This window comes from Octodon degus, unplaced genomic scaffold, assembly GCF_000260255.1.
Source record: "Octodon degus isolate 3935 unplaced genomic scaffold, OctDeg1.0 scaffold00136, whole genome shotgun sequence".
In the NCBI taxonomy this organism is placed as follows: domain Eukaryota; kingdom Metazoa; phylum Chordata; class Mammalia; order Rodentia; family Octodontidae; genus Octodon; species Octodon degus.
The window spans coordinates 6431314-6437842 of NW_004524712.1; the positions used below are offsets into that span (position 1 = coordinate 6431314).

Consider the following 6529-nt stretch of genomic DNA (forward strand, 5'->3'; position numbering starts at 1 on the left):
GATTTGTTCTAATGTTGTTTGTAAATAGGATCACAAGTCCGCATCTTGTACAGCAATTAACCACTAAGAAGAATATATGCAGTGTAATATTTTTTGAAACTGTACTTGCGATTTGATTTGAAACTGTCTCATTGCTGTTTATGTATAAAACTTTGAAAAAAAAATAGAATGTAACTATATATCTATCCTAACCATTTTGAATACACAGATACAAAATGAACATTCATCTGTATAAATAAAATTGATTTAATTTAATAAATTAAATATAAGCCTTCAGCCAACCTTATGCAAAAGGAAGCAAAATGTCAAATTCTTGAAGATAGTGATGAAAAGGGTGAAATCATAATGGATCTTGTGGAATCCAGAAGATCATCAGTACCTACTTTGAGAAACTGCAGTCTAATAAGATAGAAAACACAGAAGAAATGAATAGACTATATGCACATGAGCTGTCAAAACTTAATCAAGAAAATACAAAAATCCTAAATAACCCAATATCAGTCAATGAAATTAAAAACGCAATAAAAAATCCTAGCAAAGAAAAGTTCAGATTCTGATGAATTCTAAAACAAATTTGGAGGAGATCTAATGCAACTATTGATAAAACCCTCTAATGTAATTGAAAGGCAAGAAATACTCCCAAAGTCATTCTTGGAAGCAAGAATTACCCTTCTACCAAAACCACAGAAGGGAACTATAGGTGAACCTCCCTAATGAAGGTCCCTGTAAAAATTCTTAATAAGACTACAGCAAATCATCAAGAAGATTACTCATCATGACCAAGTAGGGTTCATCCCAGGAATGCAGAGATGGTTTAACATATGCAATTTAATGAATGTAACACACCATATAAACAGATCCAAAGACAAAAAGCATATGATCATCTCAATAGATTCAGAAAAACTTTTTTTTTTTTTTTTTTTTTTTTTTTTTTTGTATTTTAGGGAAGAGTCTATAGGGTGTTCAGGGTCTCACTGGCAGATCAGTCAGATTCGTAGTGATTCACCTGTTTACAGCCTCCCAAGAGCTGGGATTACAGGCACATGCTACCATGCCCAATCTCAATTGCCATTTTGCATACCCCGGGGGGGGGGTGCAGCACAGTAGGCCTGGGGATCGAACCACTGGCCCCTGCGCCTAATTGCATTAATCTGCTGAGCTATTTGTATTTGGCTGGCCCAGAAAAAGCTTTTGATAAAATCCAACACCCATTCATGATAAAAACCCTAAGGAAAATTTGAATAGATAGTCTTTATCTCAATTGATAAAAACCATCTGTGACAAACTAACAACCAACATCATAGTAAATGATTAAAAAACTAAAAAATTTCATAGTGGTTGTACCAATCTGCACTCTCACCAACAGTGCAGAAGGGTTCCTTTTTCTCCAGTCTCTCCAGCATTTGTTATTGGGTGATTTTTTGATGTTAGCCATTTTTTCTGGGGTGAGATGGAATCTCAGTGTTGTTTTAATTTGCATTCTCAAATTACAAATGATGGTGAACATTTGTTTATATATTTACATGTCATTTGTATTTCTTCCTCTGAGAAGTATATATTCACCTCAGATGTCCATTTTTGGATTGGGTCTTTAAGTTTGGGCGGCCTGATTTTTAAAATTTTTTTAATATGTTCTAGATAGAAAGCCTTTGTCAGAGGGACAGTCAGCTATCTAATGTTCCCACTGTGTGGGTTTTCTTTTTACTCTGTTGCAGATTTGAAGTGCAGAAACTTTTTTAAAAAGATGATATCCCAGTTGTTGGTTCTTTCAAGTATTTCCTGTGCAGTTTCCTTTTTGTTTATGAGCTCTCTACCTACCCCTATGTCTTTAAGATTTCTACCTACATTTTCCTCCAGAAGATTTAGTGTTTCTGCTTTAATATTTAAATATTTGATCCATTTTGATTGTAGCTTTGTGCATGGTGATAGGCACAGGTCCAGTTTTAGCCTTCAGCATGTGAAAAGCCAATTTTTACAGCACTGTGTAATAAAGATGCTATCTTTCTTCCAGCGAACATGTTTGTTCCTTTATCAAAGATAAGTTGGCTGAGCGTGTTTGCAGCTGGCCTGTGGAAAGAAGCAATTAATGCCTAATTTGTTCTGTCTCCTTTATCCAATTGTTTGTACTTTTTCTCTTTTTCATTTCTTATACATTTCTTCCTTCTTCCAATTTTTAATTTCATATATCTGGTAATATGAATAACTAGTGGAAAAAGAACACTATGTATTACAACAAATACTGTGAAATTCACCTTACTTTGTTAAATAAAATTCTGTATCACTTATAATTTTTTGTCTTAATTCTAATGTGTCCTTTCTTTAAAATATGAAAAAATAAAGTCAAACACAGAGAAAGGTTGGAAGAAGATAGAAAAGAGAGGTTGTAAGAAGATAGAAAAGAGACACAAAGAAAATAATTGAAAATAAAGGATAAAGAGAAGGGTCATCCCTCCAAGTACGTAACTCTACCAGCACCAGACACTTTTCTCTGCCAGTCTAAACATTCTGAGTTTCTCCAAAGGTTAATGTCACAGCACTTACTCACCTCACCTGGTGTATTGTAGTGGGCCAATTTGTGAGTTTTCCTCAGGAAACAAAGAGCTCAGAAGGGAATATAAGATCCATGCTGAGGGACACACACAGTACTCAGTGAAATGGTTCTTAACTAGTTCTATTTGTTTCCTTCCTTCTGTAGACACCTGATATGGTGAATTGACAACTGGTGGTTGACTTGTAACACCCAGCTGCACTGAACCAGCATGGTGCTGGGTGTAGGAAGCCCACCTGAGAATTGTTGCCAACAACATAAAAATTGAGAACTGGCATAGAAGAGAGAAGCTGTAGGGAGCTGTTAGTTCTGCTGGAGGCCTGTGTCATTCTGGCTTTCCTGATGGCTGCTCTCATTGTTAAAGGTGCTCAGGACCTCGTTACTAGAAGAGCTATAGTTCACTTTGGGGAGTTCTGGTCCTCACTTCTATGTGTTTCTTCCTGGCTCCAGAGGAGAAGGTGGTGCACAGCTCAGTATCCTGGAAAAGCTTGTCCCTTTGGCTTTTCTGATGGGAACTCAGCTTTCCTCATTGCCAGAGGAGCTCAGAACCTCACTGTTCCTGGGGATGGTTATGGTCCTTTTTGAGAGAGCTCTATTTTTTACTTTGAGGGTCACTTCCTGGCTCCAGTGAAGATCCCTCAGCCTACTGACACAGATCCTTCATCCCACTGGACAGATTTTCTAGCTTCCACCACTAACTTTAGACCTTCCTAGAACTGATCTATAAAACAGGCCTGCACGAGGCATTGTCATAGGCTCTAAGCCTCCAGATGGACTTGTAGGAGGCACTGTTATGAGACCTTGAACTTCAGCTGGACTCATGAAGGACATTACCATAGGACCTAGGCCCTCAGCTGGATTCTTCAGTTTTCAGTGTGTGCACAGATTTCCTGTACTCCCCTTTTGTATGATTATTTGGGTGACTATTATAAAGAATTTGATAAGTAAAAAAAAAAAAAAAACCCCAAAACCTAAAAACTTCATTCAAAATTTAGGAACATGACAGTGATATCCACTATCTCCATTCCTATTTAATATAGTTTTGGAAACATTAGCCAGAGAAATTATATGAGGGAGAGACAGAAACAGAGACAGAGAGACTGAGAGACAGAGAGAGAGAGACAGAGAGATGGAGACAGAGACACACAGAGACAGAGACACAGAGAGAAAGACAGAGAGACACAGAGAGAGACACAGAGAGAGACAGAGACAGAGAGACACAGAGACAGAGACAGAGGCAGAGGCAGAGAGACAGAGACACAGAGACAGAGACAGAGACAGAGACAGAGACAGAGGCAGACAGACAGAGACAGAGACAGAGATTATTTTAGAAGAAGGCATAGAAGGCTAGGTAGTTTGCCCCTGAAAGGTTATTGCATGAAGCTCTGAGAGAAGCCAAGGTGCATCAGAGAGCCCATAAATATGGACCGTGCACTGACAACATCTTCAGGCAGTGAGTGGAACCGTGCCAAGGGAGGCCATGATAGCTCCAACTGGCAGTAATAGCGTGCAATTGTCCAAGCCTTGTGCAGTGCACATCTCATTACCGCAACTTGTTTTCTGTTCTGGAAATCAGACTACAAGATTTAATGTATGTCCTGCTGGTTTTTCTCTTGATTTGTTTCTATTCTTTTTTCCTCTTCTGTTCATCTGTTTTTGAATGGAAATGTTTACCCCATGCTATTTTATGTTGGATGGATTTAACCTTCTTTTCAATTTCTTGCAGGGCCTCACAGCTGAGTTTGCCTTCAGTCTCAGAGGTGACTTTAGACTTGGACTTTTCAGCAATGCTGGAACTGTTAAGGTTTTGGTGACCCTATGAGATGGGCTACACACATCTTTTTATTAATTTTATTGAGAAACAAATAGCAATGAGACAGTTTCAAAACCGATTAGTAGGACAGTTTCAATAATTAAAACATTGTATATTGTTGTCTTCATAGTGTTTATTCATAGTATAAGATGCAGACATGAAATCCTGTCCAAACACTATTAGTACAAATCTTTCTTCTCATTGAATTAAGAGAAAGTAGCTGTATATCTATCCTATTTTGTACATACAGATACAAAATGGTCGTCCATGTGTATCTCTCTTTTTTTTTTGTTTAGTTTTGTCAGTGATGGGTATTCCAATGCCATTTAAATATAGTATGTGTGTGAATTCAGCAAAATAATCCAATATAATCCAGTAGTCCATAATAGTAGTGGGTTATCTGTGGGACTGGCAATGTCAGAAGTTGTTGACTAGAGCCTTTTACAGCTCAGCATATTAATATCGCTTCACTTTTTATACTTCATTTTTATACTTTTCTGCTGGATGGTTAAGACCAAGATAAAGCAAGAGCTATAAAACCAAAAATGTAACTTTCATATCTGACAAGATCAGCCAAATCCCCTCAGGATTTAGTCTGAAACCTTATAGCACAGTTTGTAGATCCTTTGTCAGTGTCAGCCATGTGGATGAGTCACGGCCATTGCTTGACCAATTTTCTCTCTGTGAAAGCCTGAGAGAATGTTTTCTCTCCATGTGACTCTCCTTAGGCACACTATACATCATTGATCACTTTCCTCTGTGGCCCAACAGTCTCCTTGATCAGAAAATTTGGGACACCCCTGAGTTACAGGATGTTACAGTACAGGTTCTCTTAACATTTGCATAAAGAAACATGAAGGAGTCTTGGTGGGCTTATGGTATAATTTTATGGTTTAGATTTTAAAAAGGTCTCCCAAGAACCTCAGGTGCTCACAGTCAGGGCTTGGAAAGTGTGATTGGATTATGGGCTGCTCCGACTTAGGTAGGGCCTGTTCATAGGTGGGGCCTGATGAGAGCTGGGTCATTGAGAGTGTGACCTGAACAGGCATACCATCTTCCCCAGCCCCTCCTTGCTCCCTCTGTGTCCTGACCACTGTGGCATGAGCAGGTTTCCTTCACCCAGGATCTTTCACCTTGCCTTACCTTCCTGTTTGACCATGGACTAAAATCATGAGTGAAAGTAAACTTCATTCCTCCTTTAAGCTGCAGGTGCTATCTATTGGTCTTCCAGTGACAAGAAAGTAAAGCAGAGGAAGAGGGTCAGGTACTAACATCCCTTTCAAAATTATACCTTCAACATTATAATTTCTTCCCACTGGGCTTCATTTCCTAAAAGTTCCATCACCTACATCATGTCCTTTACCACATGGGCCTTTGTGGGTCATTCAGATCCAAAGTCGAATGATCACAGAGAGACTATGTGCTCAGATAAAATTCTACTAATATGGAAGATGTGGAGAAAGCATTTCATAGACAATCACCAGTATGGTTTTTCTGACACCAAAGTGTTTGCTTTTTCTTTTAGACATAGTCTCGTTATGTATAATGTAATTCAGACAGGCTTTGAAGTCACTTTGTAGCCCAGGCTAGCCCCAAACTCTCAGCTGTCCTTCTGCCTCAGCTTCCAAGATGCTGGTATTATAGGCGTGTGCCAGCACTCCTGGACTGCTCTGGATCTTATTCACCACAAGCTCTTGAGCACACAGAGCACTGATTAACCTAAGAACTGTCTGTATCGGTAGATTGACCTGCCCTAGTTGCAAAGGAATTGACTTAAGGTTTCTTACTGCATCTTAGTGCATCAGAATAATTCTATTTAAAGCTTCTATGCTGTTTTCCCCAATGATTAATTACATTTTGCTTCAATTTGGGTGAGAGGGTGCCAATCAGCTTGTGAGACATTTTCTAAATGGAAATGTAGGGGATGGATTCAGAAAGTGATCTTTCAACACGAATTTACTTAATCAAAATTTCCATGGACTCAATTTGAAAAATTCCACCCAATCCCAATGTATTGCCCTTCCCCAAGTTCAGGGAGAGAAAAAGCAGATTTAAAACATGAGAAATGAAAACTATGATGAAGTATGGCTGTTTAGCTTAAAAAATGGAAAATACTAGATTGGGGAAAGACTTCTGATGCCTTAGTTGGGTGGGTTTTTTTTTTTTTT

The 6529-nt window shown here is 38.6% G+C and overlaps 1 pseudogene; it reads left to right on the top strand.

Moving 5' to 3' along the window:
• Window positions 1-5805: 5805 nt before the first annotated feature.
• Window positions 5806-6529, top strand: part of LOC101581209 — a 4147-nt pseudogene continuing 3423 nt past the window's right edge.